This window comes from Ostrea edulis, unplaced genomic scaffold, assembly GCF_947568905.1.
Source record: "Ostrea edulis unplaced genomic scaffold, xbOstEdul1.1 scaffold_77, whole genome shotgun sequence".
NCBI lineage: Eukaryota > Metazoa > Mollusca > Bivalvia > Ostreida > Ostreidae > Ostrea > Ostrea edulis.
In genome coordinates this window covers 7,501-25,076 of record NW_026606016.1, presented here as the reverse complement: position 1 = coordinate 25,076, position 17,576 = coordinate 7,501, and the positions used below count along the sequence as shown (strand labels likewise).

Genomic DNA, 17,576 nt, shown 5'->3' with positions numbered 1-17,576 from the left:
TATTGAATAACAGTATGTCATTCTCAGTCAACAACTCTCGATCGGGATCAGAATACGAATAAAATTTCTTACATCCGATTGCAAAGTGAAACTGCTTCGAACTTGATGTACAGTTTGAAAGTCAAAAGATTTCCCCCCTCCATCTGAAAGTTAGAAATATTTGGGAGTCGGGGTTGTCAGTTCAGCAGAGCAAGTAAAATGTCTATATTCATTTTGCAGTAAATATTATATACAATACCATAGTAACACAACTAACCAGATATGTGTTTTTAAACATCACAGTACATTAGTAATTACCTATAAGTTGGATCAGAAGATGGATACATTTCCTAAATTGTCTCAATATTCTTAGGGTTGAGACTTTGGGCGTTTCAAACAACTACATCTCACATCAGTCTTACTAACATTCTTGTATCTGCAAATACACAAATGGACAAATACACAAATGGACACAATTTAATGCATTCAAAATCATTCAGAAGAAACAAAGTTTGATGAGGAAGTGTTCTTCATCTTACCCAAAGAGAAGAACTGCAACAACATGATGACAAGACACATTCACAGGAAGAAGATTTAACGATATCATCATTAATTCAATCTAATGTAATAATTAAAAAGAAGAAAACGTTAAAGTTGTAATATTTAGGAATTATTTGTTGTGCTTTATTAACATTCTTTATTCCCCTCCTTTCTAATCTCAAAGACAGTACAGTCCCTGAAACGTTCTACTTTACCATTTTTCCGTTCGTTCACCGTGCGTTGACCGTTTGTTCACCGTGCGCTCTCCGTTCACAGTTTTGCATTCAGCGTGCACTCACCGTTCGTTCACCGTTTACAAAACGTTCAGCGTGCGCTCACCGTTCGTTCATCGTTCAGTCTTTTCATTGTCATTCGGAACACCAAAGTGAAAGAACCAATCTTGATAGCAAGGCGAAAAGGAAAATTTAACATGTGCGTAAGAGTGGAAGGAGACTTTCTTACTATATCAGAAATTTAATTTTGAAGTACGGAATGTCAGGATTATCCACTGTGATTGCCGAAAGGTTAATTTGAGCTTTTGTTAAAAAAAAACAAAAAAAATTCTAAATGAGAGACGAATATACATGTAAGAGCTTGTCGTTATGAATTTAACCCAAGTACAAAAAATAAGGCAGTTTCAGGTAATGAAAACCTCATCCCCTGTGTTCAAGATTTAGCATTTAAAATTTCGGGCAAAATCACAAATTATTATAATTATTTTGCATTGCTTGACAAGAGTTTTAAACAAGTCACGCCCCCCCCCCCTACTTTGAAAAATAAAAACAAACGATGCTACATAATGTACATTGTACCATATGTACGTGTCAGAATGTCAAACTGATGTAGCTATTTTTACGCCTATATTTATGAAAGACATTGTCAATAAACTGATATTTAGTACTCTTGCCAAATTGAAACTTTTGTAACATTTGTCCTTAATGCAAAGATGTAATTGTTTATCTTGTACGTTTCTGCATTAGCCTTTAAACATTCTACGGGTAGTTCAGTACAATAGACAGTTTTATCTACATCAAATATATACAAATATTGCACGATCTGGCTGCAATCTATGGTCACATAAATAATAAAAATAGTAAGTTTTGTACTTACATACATACATATCCTCTCTGGGCCCTATGGACTCTTGAGGCCGGCAAGTTTTGTACTTACATGTGCATAAATTCTAGGATTATTTCCTCGGGTCGATGTAGCTGCGACAAATGAATGGCGCAAAATTTAAGTAGGAATATTTAATATTGTTAGGAGTGTTAAGGTGTCGACACAGGGTATACCGTCCGTATTGTTTGTTTACTGCATCTATCTTGACTCCTTTCAGGGGTGTTTGTTAATTACAAGTATCCCAAACGATCCAGCTCTTAAGTTTGAAGCCATACATGAACACCTGTAAATTCTGGATGTCACTACGCATATAGACTATAATGTTTTCCTTTTCACATGCATTGTATATATACTATACCCATGCATTGAATGTATCTGTACACGTAATGGTACATGTATATGCAATGTACATACGAAATTTGCTTTTGTTCGTGTATGACTGTTGCGTGTATTAATGTACAATTTGCGATAATTTCATGAAATATATACATGCAAGGTGAAGATAACGAACAGTGATCAATCTCATAACTACTACAGCAATACAAAATAGATAGTTGGGCAAACACGGACCTCTGAACACACCAGAGGTGGGATCAGGTGCCTAGGAGGAGTAAGCATCCCCTGTTGACCGGTCACACCCCCCGTGAGCCCCATATCCTGATCAGGTAAACGGAGTTATCCGCAGTCAAATCAGTGTGCCAAGAAAGGCTTAACAATCGGCATGAAACACGTCAGACAACATTTGACCCAATGCGAGGTTGTCTTGACGAACTAGATCGTTATAACGACCATAGAATTTGCGAAATGCTGACTTCAATCGAGACTGTTGAAATCCCTTTACCATCAACTTGTTTGTCAGTAGCTTACCTCGATTTAAAAACTGACTATACCCAGAACAAGCTCTTGCATATCGAATCAGTTGAGATATATAAACACCATATGCAGGTGATAATGGTATATACTCAGTATATGATGTATACTCAGTACTTGTACAAAAATATATTACATTGAATATATCCAGAACTGTAAAATACGCTGTCCGGTTTATTTCATTTTTGGCCGGGTTGCACGAAGTGCAAATCCGGTCTATAGTATGGTGAAGTGCGGGCGGGCGGTTGGGGAAATTTTGTGAAATCAACTCCTACAGTTTTTAGCTCTTCTGAGCCGAAGGCTCAAAGAGCTAATGCTATGGCCATTTGTGCGGTGTGCGTAAACTTTTTAGAAAAAGGGCTATAACTCAAGAACCCCTTGGCCAATTTTTTTCAAATTTGTTGCAGGGTATCATTGGCCCAAGGGCTTTCATACATACTAAATAGGGGGATATGACCCTTTAACAAGGGGAGATAATCAGGAAAATACAAACAAAAGTAGTGGTTGCTAAAAACTCTTCTCAAGAACCACAGGGCAGATTATCACCAAACTTACACATAAGGATGAGGATATGTTTTAGATTAAAAATTGTTCAAGGCATTACCCTGGGGCAAAGGGCGTGCTCTCAAGGTCACTTCAAAGTTGACCTAAATTAAAAAAAAAATTAAATTCCTTAAATCTTAGATATTTTAGTCATTATAAGGACTAGGATCATCAAATTTTGACAGTTGATGCATCTTAGGACCTTGTGTCAAGTTGTCTCAAAAGTAGGTCACGGTGACCTACTTTTTGAATTTTGCAGGTATTTATTTTAAAATTAATTTTGATGCATATCTTGGACACTTTGAAGCCTATGATCATCAAAACTTGTCAGTTGGTGGATCATGGGACCTTGAAATGCGTCAACTGAAAAATAGGTCACCGTGACCTACTTTCTGAATTTTATGGCTTATCATTTATAGATATATTTTAAGTTGTTATTTCAAATACCGAGAGGTTTAGAATCATCAAATCTTGTAAGTTGATGCATCTTGAGGCCTTGAAACATATTTATAAAAAAGTAGGTCACAGTGACCTACTTTTTGAATTTTGCAGATGTTCAAATTTCACATTTTCAATTTTAGATGCATATTTTGGGTACTGTAAAACCTAGGATCATCAAACTTTGTCAGTTGATGCGTCTTCAGTCTTCGGTTTGTGTCGACCAAAAAGTAGGTCACCGTGACCTACTTTTGGTATTTGACAGCTAAATTACTATATTTCGGACACTATTTGACCTACAATCATCAAACTTTGTCAGTTGATGCATCTTAAGTCTTCGGAGTGTATCGACCAAAAAGTAGGTCACTGTGACCTACTTTTGGCATTTGACAGTTATATTTATATATTTCAGTCACTAATTGACCTACAATCATCAAACTTTGTCAGTTGTTGGGTCTTGCATGTTTGAAGGGTGTTGACGAAAAAGTAGGTCACCTTGACCTACTTTTGGAATTTGACGGCTATATTTATATATTTCAGATACTATTTGACCTACAGTCATCAAACTTTGTCAGTTGATGGGTCTTGCATGTTCGGAGTTCGCTGACCAAAAAGAAGGTCACCATGACCTATGATTGGAATTTGACAGCTATATTTCAATATTCAGATACTAATTGGCTTAAAATCATCAAACTTTGTCAGTTGATATTTCTTGGGTTCTCAAAATGTGTAAACCAAAAAGTAGGTCACATTGACTTACTTTTTTTGAATTCTTAGGATTTAACTAAAGATTTAGAATACTAAGAGGCTAAGAATAGAAATGGTGGGGTTGTACAATTTATCAGAAGAGCGATTCTAGGCCCTTGGGCCTCTTGTTTATGTACAACCTTGAAACTTTGCAGAAAGTAAGTATATATATATTGAAGTTATGCACTAGGTTTTTTGAAGTCTGACCTTTGTCGAATATGGGCGCTACAGCAAAAAGTTGTTACTAAAAATAGAGTTCAACTTGAAAAAGGTAAATGAGATTATCTTTTGTGGTTAAATTTAGTTGCACTACCTCTGAGGAAAAATTCAATTATATATGAATGTCAAATTTTCTGGGCATGAGTTGTAAATTTGCAATATAAATAGAGAAATTCTGTTTCTTTATCATATAATCATATACAATTCAAGCACCTGAAGTTATTGTTCATTTTAGTTATTATTACTTAATATTACATATATCAGCAGTGCTCCAAGTTGCGAGTAAAACGGTCGCATTTGCGACCAGAAAATCAATTTTACGACTAGAGATTATAATTAAGTCGCATTTTCGCGAGTGAAGAAAATTTGGGCAACCAGTAAAATTTTAGAATCGGGATCGGAAGTCTGAATAAATATTTTTAGTCTCTGTCAAAACAATCAAGATGGCGGGAAAACGAGGTTTAGAGCACTTTGGATTTATCAATAGTAAAAAACAGAAGCCTCAGCCTTGTACATGTAACAAAAGAAATTCAAGAATCACACGGGGAAAGTTCTGCATCAAAAGATGGTGTAGCAATGTCTAAAGAGAAATGCAAAAGGAAGAACCCCAGTCCTGAAATGGCGGAGGAAATTTTCGTGATGGCAAAATGTTTTGCAGAATTTGTGAGGCCAATAAGCCAAGAACGTCCACAATTTCTAGACATCCATTGTCCTATTTCGCCACGACCGAGTGTACATCTTTCAAACGTGGAAATGTGACTATTCACGGTAACAGTAAGAGACATGTCGTTGTCCATGACTGCATTATTATCAGTAAGTCGAGCGGGGCAACAGATAACTACCACCAAATAAATCCCTACCCAAATTATTTACTCTAAATATTGCATTACCCGGCCAATTGAGTCTTTGACCCATTTTTTTTTTTAATTAATTGATGAAAGATACATGTACATGTATTATATTACTTGATTATGAAATAAGTAAAGTCCCACGGAAAAATCCGAAACATTCCGAGTAAATAGACCATTTTGCGTTCAGTGTGCACTCAGCGTTCGTTCACCGTTCACTTTTCGCTCTGCGTTCGCTCACCATTCACCAAATTGCTTTCACCGTTCACTCTGCGTTCGTTCACCGTTCGATCTGCGTTCATTCACCGTTCGCTCACCGTTCAAGTGGGAAAGAAGAACGTTTCAGGGACTGTAGTTGAGGCCAGACATTTTTACTAACCCCTCGGATTTCGGTGAGTTCCCCTCACCCTCAACTAACGGTTAGAGAAGATCTAATTTTACTTAGATTGCAACTATTTGATCTTAATAAATGTAATTAAACATTGAATACATCGTCATACAACGTATACAATAAATTTCAGCATTATTCTTAGTTACCAGTTGTCAGAGTTGATGCATGATGCGCGTATGCAAAAGAACATGTACAACTCGAACATCATACTGTTTTCCTGTTTACTTACTATTACTTTGTATGCTATAGGTTCCTCATGCTTGCCTGAACTTTTCCCGTAATCACCTGATTTTCCTCATCATAAAGAAATTTACTATTCACAGAGTTCTCTGACCGTCATAGCTTTGCACGACCCTCAGTATAATATGTTTACAGTGTGACCGTTGAGACGAGCGAAGACCTATAACATCTAACAACATGACTTGAGGCAATTCATTTAACGCGGGAAATATAACGCGGTTGATGTTGTTAATAATTTAATATGTTCTATGATTTGATATGGCAAGAGAGATACATAACTCTTAACTCTAGATCTTAGTTAATGACTCTTCAGTAAAAGGAGGTACTTTGTGTGTAAGGAAGTGGACTGAGCAGATGGTGAATAAAGTGTGGTGTGGAAAGTGTTTCTGATTTACTTATAGTGTCTCTAAGAATAGACCCAGCAGTGTTTAACAAGTGGTAGCAGAGCGTGAAACCAACTTCAGTATCAAATTCAAGGTAGTGAACTGTGTCAGAAGAAGCATAAATAGGGTGAGTCTGGGAATAAGAAAAGGAGGGAAACAGAGTGAATCCAATATGGTGACCAAGATAAATCCACCTGTGTTTAAATCCAAATCTAAGCCTTATGAACTATACAGGCATGAATTAATGGCTTGGAGTGAAATAACAGAGAAGAAAGGTATTGCTGTTGCTCTTACTCTTCCAGAAGAAGATGAAGCTAAAATCCGTGAGAAAATTTTTGACCAAATCAAGCTGGAAGATTTAAAACAAGAGTCTGGATTTAAAAAACCCCTTCCTGAGTTTCTTGATAGACACCTTGCTAAGGATGACCTAGCTGACAGCCTAGAAAAGTTTGAGGAGTTTGCATGAGGACCTCAAAAGAAGTAAAGAACAATCAGTGAATGAATTTATAGCAACCTTTGACAGTAAGTACAGAAAAATTGAGAAAAAGAAAATGACACTTCCTTCAGAAAAATAAACATCACAAAGGAGCAAAAAATGTTAGTTTTGACTGCATGGAATGAACTATGAAAATAAAGCCACATTATATGAAGAAGCAAAGAAATCATTAAAGAAGTTCATGGATGAAGGTGGACGTACGCAGTGTGACAACAAGAATATAAAACTAGAGCCAGCATTTTTAGCAGAAAACGAAGAGGCACTACTGGCTGCAGGTTATGTACGAAGAAGTGGCAACTATGGAAATCGGAGGAATGGGCGCTTTAACTATGGTAGGGGTGGTGGCAGAGGTTTATCACAGCGTGGCACCAACAATCTCAACCCTCATGGTGCAGATGGAAAATATTTAACTTGCAAATCTTGTGGATCCTTTCGACATCTCGTAGCAAAGTGTTCAGACAGTTGGGAAAATTTATCTAAAGTACATGTAACAGAGGAAGAGCCCTTGGAGGAACATGCAGTTTTGTTTACAGGATACCATGAAAAAAATGTCAGCCAACTTGGGACAGAGGCACAAAACTGTGCAGTACTTGATAGTGCATGCAGTAGCACTGTCTGTGGAAGAACTTGGCTACATAGTTACCTTAGCTCATTGAAGGAAAGTGATCATCGGAAAGTGTTGAAATGTGAGGAACATAAAGTCTTCAAATTTGGGGGTGGGACAAGATTGAAATCTGAAGGTGATTACTAATTACCTGTGAGTATGGTTGGTAAACCTAGCTGTTACAGTTAAAACAGATGTGGTTGACTCAGACATCCCTTCACTGCTCTCCAGAACCGCAATGAAAAAGACGGGTAAAATTGAATTTGGAGAAGGATACTGCTGTCATCATGGGACAAGATGTGACTCTCAATTTAACCACATCTAGCCATTATTGCATACCAATTGACAAATCAGAGACTGTATCTGAGGAAGAGGTGACCTTGGTTAAGCTGGAAGAATTAGAACCTGAAAAGTGTATGTCGGCTCTCCTGAAACTTCATCGGCAGTTTGCACATCCCCCCAAAAAGAGACTTATAGCTTTGTTAAAAGATGCAGGAGTATGGAAGGAATGGTTTGAGGAACATTTGTTGGATATAGAACAAAAGTGTGATCTTTGTAGAATATATGCAAGAACACCACCAAGACCAGTAGTATCAATACCAATGGCCAAGGAGTTCAATGAGAAAGTTGCAATGGACCTCAAACAGTACAATAGTTGCTGGTTATTACACTTGATAAATATGTGGTCGAGATATACAGTCTCTGTCTTCATACGACGAAAGAAGCCAAGTAATGTGATTGATACCATGATGAAGAACTGGGTTAGAGTTTTTGGAATATTGGGAGCTTTGATGACGGACAATGGAGGAGAATTTAGTTCAGATGAAATGCAGTAAATAGCATCTATTCTCAACTTCCGTTTATGCACAACAGCAGGGATGAGCCCATTTCAAAATGGACTTTGTGAGCATGTTTATGCAGTAACAAATATGATGTTTATTATTCTTGAAGCTGAAAACAAAGCTGTTGATATTGAAACACTTCTTGCATGGGAAATATGGCAGGAAACTCATTACAAATGTGGAATGGATTTAGCAGCCACCAGTAATATTTGGACAGAATCCAAATTTGCCAAACATCATGAAAGCAGACTTGCCTGCATAAAAGGAAGTCCAGTTCTGAGACACTGTCAAAGCATTTGAACAACCTGCATGAAAAACGACACGCCTTTATTCAGAGTGAAGATAATGAAAGAATTCGCAGAGCTCTCCGTTCCAAAGTAAGGGCAGCAGAGGAAACATGACAACGGTGACTTGGAGTTTTACAAAAGAAAGGGTCGAGAGCACTGGTCAGAACCTGGAAAGGTGGTATTTCAAGATGGAAAAGTTGTGTTTGTGAGGCATGGAGGTGTCTTTGTGAGAGTCTGTGCAAAATTAAACATGAAGTCAGAAATAGAACTGACTGAAGATAGTTTTGAGAAACCGTTTGCAAATAGAAAAAGTGAAGAGGGTGATGTGAAAACAGAGACTGTTATCCCAAATACTGTTTCAGAAACATTCACTCAAGGATGCCAAGGGAACACAACGAGGAAGTGGAAGCACAAACTGAACATAGACCAAGACCGAAGAAAAATGACATTATCAAATACAAATTACCAGACTCAGTGGAGTGGACTGAAGCAACAGTACTGGGAAGAGCCGGAAAAGCGACAGGAAAATATCCTTCATAATAACTGCAGGCAAAGACAATAACACAAGAGCCAGATTAGTTGCAAGAGGATTTGAAGAACATAAAAATCCTTTATCCCTTCAGATAACCCAACAATAGGAAAAGGGGCTATCAGAATTTTTCTTACCATGGCAGCTAGCAAAAATCGGAGAGTAAAAACTAGACACAAAGTCTGCCTTTCTTCAAGGGGACACACTACAACGTGAAGTGTACATTGAGCTGCCCAAGGAAAGTGACACACCAACTGGATTCATATGGAAACTCAAGCATGGGTTACTAGTATATGGTTTAAAGGATGGTGCTCAACAATTTTACATGAGTGTTCGTGATGAGTTGCTGAAACTAGGCAGCAGTCACTCAGAAATGGACCCTGCCATGTTTATCAAAGAAAATGGGAAAATTCTCACAGGGATATATTGTCATGTTGACGATTTTTTACATGCTGGAGAAAAAGAATTTGAGGTCTTGCTGAGCAAACTAAAACAAAGATTCCTGGCTGGCAAAGTAGAGGAAGAAGATTTTCATTACATTGGGTTTCACATAAAACAGATTGAAAATGGAATTACTGTAGATCACTCAAAGTTTATGGAGAAATTGGATCACCCACACATAAAAAGAGTTGTTCGTTCGACAGTTGTGCAGAAGCTTTAAAGTTTGCAAGAAGGCCTAGATTCTGTGCTGTATTACAGGAAACTGCTTGAAGGGATCTGTAAGTTTGAAACAGATGTAATTCCAGTCACAGCATTCATTGACAACAAGAGTGTTTTTGAGGCATTGCAGTCAACAAGAATGGTGGATGACAAACGCCTTAGAATGAATTGCTGCAATAAACGAACAATAATGTACAGGTGAAATGGTGTCCAGGGAAGGAGCAGCTGGCCAACAGCATGACCAAACATGGAGCAAATGGTATGGGGCTGCTTAAAATTCTACAGAAAGGGAAGATGCCAGAAGAATTTGTGTGAACTTTTGTGACAGACATTACACATCTCTATGTTTAAGGGGCAGAATACTAGTAATCCCCTGACGACCTGAGGATAGTCTAATCCAATGACAGTCATCATTTTCAATGTAAATACATGTAAATATTGCCAAATGATACTATCCATTGGATTATATTGTTTTGTTTTAAATTGTAAATTTCAGGTCTCCAGCACAGCACCCCTGGGGCCTTAGGGGCGGGACAAAAACTGCCCAAAATTGACCAATTTCCAAAAACTTCTCACGAACTGCACATGTGTAAGAAAAACTAAATGCATGGTGATGGAGAGCAGGAAGGCCTCTACCAAAATTGTAAATTTCATGATCCCCGGGGTAGGGGTTCTGACCCCAGGGTGGGGCCAAACTTGATATATAGTGTTTATGTGTAAAACACTTAAATAACATCTTCTTTAGTGCTGTTGATACTATATTGAAACTGAATAGATATTTAGAAAGACCAGGTAGTCCGTTACCAAAATTTTAAATTTGATGATCCCAGGGGTAGGAGTGTTGGTATTAGGGTGGGGCCAAAATGGTCAGTTATTAAATGTGTGAGCAATAGACATTTTCAACTTCTTCTTGATAACTATCATTCCAATTGATTTCATATTTGGTATGAAGCATCTTTGGAGCAAGGGGGACTTAAATTGTAAATTTCAGGACTCCTGCACCCCTCGGGCCTTAGGGGCAGGAAAAAAACTGTCCAAAATTGACCAATTTTATAAAATCTTCTTCTCAAGAACCGCGTACACATGTATGAAAAACTAAATGCATAGTGATGGAGAGCAGGAAGGGCTCTACCAAAATTGTAAATTTAATGATCCCCAGAGTAAGGGTTCTGACCCCAGGGTGGGACAACATTTAGTATATAGTATTTATGTGTAAGTTTGCTGATACTGTATAAAATCTAAATGCATACTTAGGAATACCAGAAAAGGATGTACAAAAAATTATGAATTTCAATCAAAAGCCAGGGTTATGACTTTAGGATGAGTCCAAATTAGTCATATGTTTTGATGTTTTAATGCCAATACACCTATTATTTAAAGCCTTTCATCAGTGTATACACTTTTGAAGGCAGTGAAGTTTTAAGAACACATCTTGTTTAATACTGTTGCTGAACATTAGAATTTAGCTTAGATATTCAGTACAAGAATTTTTTTCTAGATTTCATAGCCCATGGAAGTAGTGATACTTTTTCACTAGTATTCTAGTGACCGATAAGGCCTGTGGGCCTCTTGTTAAAAATGTAGAACACTTCTATCAAATGTGTTTGAAACCGCTTAGACCCCCGATGTCAGAATTTCCTTTTCCTATGTCAAATTCATAATCCTTTTCGAATAGTATTTACCACATTTTGTACCAGTTATCCAATTTGAATCCCTATTACATGTACAATGGGATTTAGTTGCACTCTGTTGTGTTTGAGTGGATGAATGTGTGTCAAACAGAAGTAATTTAAATTTGCATCAGTCTCTCATAAATATGCTTCATTATTCCTTTTTCACTCATTTACATTCCAATGTATCTTTGAATATCATTAATTCTAACATATATACTAGCCCAAACATTGCTATATCAACTACAGATGTTACTTTCCTCTAATAACCCTCAATGGGGCCCCCCATACCGAAAAAAACTATAACTAAGTTATAATAACTTTGTAACTAAGAAAAGTTACAAAAAAGTTATAACTAAGTTATCGGAGTTTGGAACCACTTCTTCAAATAAAGTTATACTTTACTTATAACTCGGGTACAAAAAAGTTATACTCATGTATAAGTTATCATCTTTTATTTCAACATGAATACAACAAGTGCATAAAAGTTATCAAAAAGTTATACTTCAAAAAAAGTTATACTTCACAAAAGTTATCAAAAAGTTATACTTAAGTTATGGAAAAGTTACAAAAAAGTTATACCCAACAAAAATTGTGGAAAAGTTACAAAAAAGTTATACCTGACAAAAGTTATGGAAAAGTTACAAAAAAGTTATACCCAACAAAAGTTCTGGAGAAAGTTACATAAAAGTTATACCCGACAAAAGTTATGGAAAAGTTACAAAAAAGTTATACCCGACAAAAGTTATGGAAAAGTTACAAAAAAGTTATACCCAACAAAAGTTATGGAGAAAGTTACATAAAAGTTATACCCGACAAAAGTTATGGAAAAGTTACAAAAAAGTTATACCCGACAAAAGTTATGGAAAAGTTACAAAAAAGATGGGGATAATAAGACATTACCGATTATAAACAGCGACTGTTATTGGTATATTAATTTCATTTATAAAGGTGGCCGAGTGGTTAGAGCATCGCACTCCAAATCACATGGCCTCTCACCTCTGTCGGCGCGGGTTCGAATCCCGCTCGCGCCGGTAAGTGAGAAAGTTTCCCAGTTTACTTTCGGAAGGTCGGTGGTCTCTTCCAAGGTACATTGTATCTGGGTTCTCTCTTCCACCAATAAAAACTGGGTGCCACCAGATAACTGAAAAATTGTTGAGCGTGGCGGAAAACATCAAACAATCAATCATTTATAAAGTTTGGCACAAAAATATAAATAAAATATTCATCACTAACTCTTTGTACATATTATCACATTAAAAATTGGACAATCCCTGATGAAGGGAATCCCACATATATATATATATATATATATATATATATATCTCACATTACTGAATGTATAAAAGCTAGGTCTGTTTCATGTTCTGGAGGCTGACTTGGGAACTAATCTTGGTCCTCATCGAAAACTTGACAATGGCCTCTGAATCCCGGCATCGTCTTTAAATAAAAAAGAAAATACTCTAGTAACTAACTGTCATTGATTCTCCAATTTAAAAGATGGATGTCAGAAATTACAAGTTTTTTTGTTTTCACCTTTTAAATACATCTTCACAAATTGAAAGAAATGTGGGCGACTGATTATTCTTATTCGAAGTTAAACAATTTGTTATTAGTGTTATATAAAAAATTTATTAATTAGATTATAATCTCTTACCAAAAATAGTGTTTAAAATGGTCTTTTCATTTGCACCAGTTAGGTTCCCCATCCTGAAAAGTTCCACTTGTTTTTTGTTTTTTTTGGCTTATATAAAGCTTGTATATCTTTGGGATAAATGTAGATCCCACTACCAGACATCAGCTCCATCATCTAGAATAAGAAAAAGAAGCCAAGATAAAAGAAAATCACAATCCATTTATTTCAAAGCTTTATTATTATTATTAAAAATTTTAAAAAAAAAGACTCAAAAACTTTTTTAACCTCCAGTTAACATTTTTTTTATTACTCATTCCGAAATTTTCTTATCTAATTTATAGCTTTTTTAACTTCATGTGAATAAAAAAGAATTTTCTCCCTACTTTCCTACTCGACCCTTTTTATCCCTAGTCTCCCGGGAGAGGCCTAGAGGGCAAGCAAATATTTTCTTAAAGATATAAATATTTTTTTCAGTATTAGGGAAGGGAAATTCTATACTATTATAAACACATTTTCTTATTTCTAAATCATGTAAATTTTCATAATCGTACTTTTATTATTTAAAAATGTTTGTCCACATAAGAATATGTATTTTGTCAACAAAATGGAGGGAATCAAGGGCTAATATGTAGGACTGTATAGTCCAACTGCAGTTTTAATTATCCTCAAGTTAAAATAAACTTAATACATTCTGACAAAATTTGTGTAAATATTGTAAACAGAAACTTGCTTGAAAAGGCCTACCTAAGATCTTGGCGGGATGCACGCCAGAAAAGCCATGGCAGCTGGCTTTCACCAAATCCCCAACTTTATACTGGCAAAACTCCTTTCTTGGATCTTTGATGCGTGATATGGTTATGATGCTGACCTTTTCTTCCTCTATCCACTCCATAAGGGCATACATGGTTCGTTGAACAAAGTAATAATAGAACCTTTCAACTTTCACCTTCTTGAACCGACGCTATCTTGTTTGAAAATGGAGAGCGGAGCCGATTTGACCAATCAGCGATTAGAGGAAATACCGGAATCAAGGAATTCAAAACCTTTATGACTTCAAATGATTAAAAATCGTAAAGTATATACGTGAGATTTTTTTTAGTTATTCATCAGTTTTGCTGAAATTAATCAGGAACAATCAAACGTATTTTTATTTTTACGTAAATACCCGATTCGCACACTTCCGGTTATTCCGGATGTAAACGAAGAAGGCGCCATTTTAAAAACAAAGATTGAAATAAAAGCGAAACACTCGTCACTGCTCCGAAGCTATGTACCCTCACAAACGTGGTAGCTACCAGGTTTTCCATGCCGATAAGTCTAATCCAACACTCAAAGTATCCCTTTGGCGAATGCAACAAGGAAAAGACAACATTTCATCAGAAAATTTCGACAATCGAAGTGTGGCGTGTGAAACTGCTGGCCCTGTCGCCATTATGATTATCGATGCCTTTCATGAGAAATCATTTAACCAGGTTAGTTTTCGTTACGATTGTGTACCGTAACTGTTGATGTAGTTGAAAGGTAACAAGTTCCTAGATTTCGTTTTATGCATTATATTCTGATGCTTGTAAATGATCCAATATTCATAATCGTAAGTTACAAGCCCGGCATGTAGCCATTATTTTATTTATTACATTTTATTTGTGAATTTTTATTTCCCCTCAGAAATGACTTCAAATTGTAAAATGTTTAAATGCAATGTCAAGCAGATTTATTTACTTATTTCTTTTTTACGTCATCAGTCACATTGTGATTTATAGATATCATAGGTTATATGATCGATATATATAATAGCCTATCAAATGACATGTTGCACCGAACATTATATAGAAACATTTGTGCTATTTATGTACTTTTACAATATTTGTTTTGTTTTTAGTTGCTTCAAGATGTTGCTGAAGAACCTGCTTTCTTACCATATCATATCTATGTTGACGGAGATTCAGAATGAGACAAAGAGTTTGATATATGATCCTACACCTGACAGAAAAAGTTGAGGATCTTGGACCACTTTGGTGCTCATCTTGTTTCTATTTTGAGGATTGTAATGGATAATTGAGATGCCTTTTCCATGGCATCCAACATATTGAAACCCAAATAGCATTTGCGGTTTGTGTTCATCAGCAGCTACTGACATTGTCCCAAGCTCTGAAGTTTGACAGCAGTGAAAGGGAATAGACAGGGTTGCTGTTATTGGAGCCTATGTAAAAGACCTTTGAAATCTGAGGAACAGGCAGTCCTTTTGACCTTAGCTGGAGAGTAGGTCCGTGTGGTTTTCTTCAAAAGACTACTTGTGGACGAACAGGTTGAGACAACAAAATAATTCGATTCAAGGAAACGTTCATTGGGAGATTAGAAACTTTTGTTAAAGTAACAGGACATGACTACAAATGAAAAACTTTGTTTTGTTTTCACAGTTCCTAACAGGATTGAACAGGAATATAACATGAACATGTTCAATGTCCAGAACAGAGACATCATTTAACAGTCATACCTTGTTTTGTGTCACATTTACCAATGAGATTTGAATATAGAAATATTTTTTGATACTTTTTTGGAAAAGATGTTTTTATATATATGCCTTAATTTGATTTTGATAGACTATGCATACCTAAATTGATGAATAGTGTCTCTTTTAACATGGAACAGAAGTCCATATGGACTTATTTTTAATAAATACTGTGACATATCTCATACATGTGTTCAGTTCATTATTCGATTCAATTAAACAATTTGACCTGCCATTCTCCATAAATAGCACCTAGTGGTAATTGATCAACAATCATCATACATGGTGTTTTGAATTCTTACGGGTTGTATCAGCGTATAAAGTTCATTAAAAATATAATATATAGAATGTTTTATTGATCGTACAATGCATTTATTATTCTATAAGTAAGGATCCTGGATTTTGTAATTTTTCCATGCAATTTCTAATCAATTCCTTAATCATCCCCCCAAAAGAAAAAGATTTAAAAATTCAACATTGAAATTTCCCTCTGACTAGCTTTTTTGTGGCAAAATAAGAAATGACACAGTTCACTGAAGTGTTTGAAAGTGAATAATCACTAAAAATTTACAGAAGTCAATCCAGTTAGAGACCCAATTTTAAGATAATGCCCCAAAATTGTAAACTGCCTGTCAATCAAACATTTAACAATAGGTCTCAGGTGGAGGGACATCTGCAGACACTGGTCTCCAGCTACCCCATAGAGGTGTTTTGATAACAATAACAGCCAGTATCTACAGGCATTCTTTAGATCTTGAGGAAGCCCAGTATACCAGAGTTTTGATAGCATTGACCTGTCCACAACTGCTATTTTCTTGTAATTCAATTGTTTTTAAAAAGACCTCTGAACACTGGAATTTCAATAGTATTTTTCCCCCCTTTATATACATGTATTATAAATTACACAATCAGAAATCAAACAATAATTTGCACAATAATTTCTAAAACTTATAACTTATTGAAACAATTTATGTCATGAATTTTTTATACCTCTATATTTATAACAGAAATTATTCATTGAGTCAATGACAGAGAGAGGGGGTGGGTGTAGAATGTGTGTCATCTACCCTTACATGTAGGAATACAACCATTATTCAAACACTATGACCACAGAAACTCTGCAGAGGTCCCTGAGACAGGTCCTGTGTATATCAAGACAGCATGGACAGGTAGATTTCTACCATGTTTTGTCTGTATTTCTTACAGTGTCATGGGATATAGCAATTAACACCTTGGTAGACCCTGGCCACTCCAGGTAAATAACATCTGTTTAGATTGGGCTCCACCTACATTTTCACAGACCAAAGGGTCATGAGATAGGTCTTTAACATTCAGTTAATTACTATGAAAGTGTCAAAAAGTATTGGTAACCCCCACCCTCAAATGACAAAGTCCCAAAACTGGTACATAAATATTGGATATGCTTGAAAATGGCTTAAGTCCAGAAAAGTTACATTTTAGTTATACATGAAAATGACAAAGTTCAAAAAGTTACACTTTAGTTATACATGAAAATGACACAGTCCAGAAAAGTTACATTTTAGTTATACATGAAAATGACAAAGTTCAAAAAGTTACACTTTAGTTATACATGAAAATGGTTAAGTCCAGAAAAGTTACTTTTTAGTTATAACTTTTTTGTACCTCAAGGCCTAGGTATAATTAAGTTATACTTTAGTTATAACTTAGTTATAACTCATTTCGGTATGGGTCTTGCTGACTATGTCAGTTTTCTAGTTGTGGTTTGAATACAAAAGAGTTCCACATCATGGCAGCCTCTATAGATGGCGGGAATTTCAATTTTTAACGTTTTCAAATAAGTACTGAAGCTAATATCTAGGCTGTATATCAACAGAATAGAATGACAAATTTTCATCATATAATTAATCCTATTATTTATCATGTAAATCTTTTTTGGTTGCCTTCCCATTCAAAATCATGACCCCTGGGGGTAGGGTGGGGCCACAATAGAGGATCAGATTTTTTACATAGGAATATATAGTGAAAATCTTTAAAAGTCTTCTCA

General features: G+C 35.9%; 2 long non-coding RNA genes across 2 annotated transcripts; one reads left to right on the top strand and one right to left on the bottom strand.

The window, feature by feature from the left end:
* Positions 1-11,689: 11,689 nt before the first annotated feature.
* Positions 11,690-13,923, bottom strand: LOC125662531 (uncharacterized). The gene is made up of 3 exons (XR_008799522.1): positions 13,786-13,923; positions 13,063-13,215; positions 11,690-12,845 (listed from the first exon to the last, which is right to left on the bottom strand). It is a non-coding gene; the product is annotated as an uncharacterized LOC125662531 (long non-coding RNA).
* Positions 12,842-15,735, top strand: LOC130051151 (uncharacterized). Its single transcript, XR_008799521.1, has 2 exons — positions 12,842-14,513; positions 14,921-15,735. It is a non-coding gene; the product is annotated as an uncharacterized LOC130051151 (long non-coding RNA).
* Positions 15,736-17,576: the final 1,841 nt, after the last annotated feature.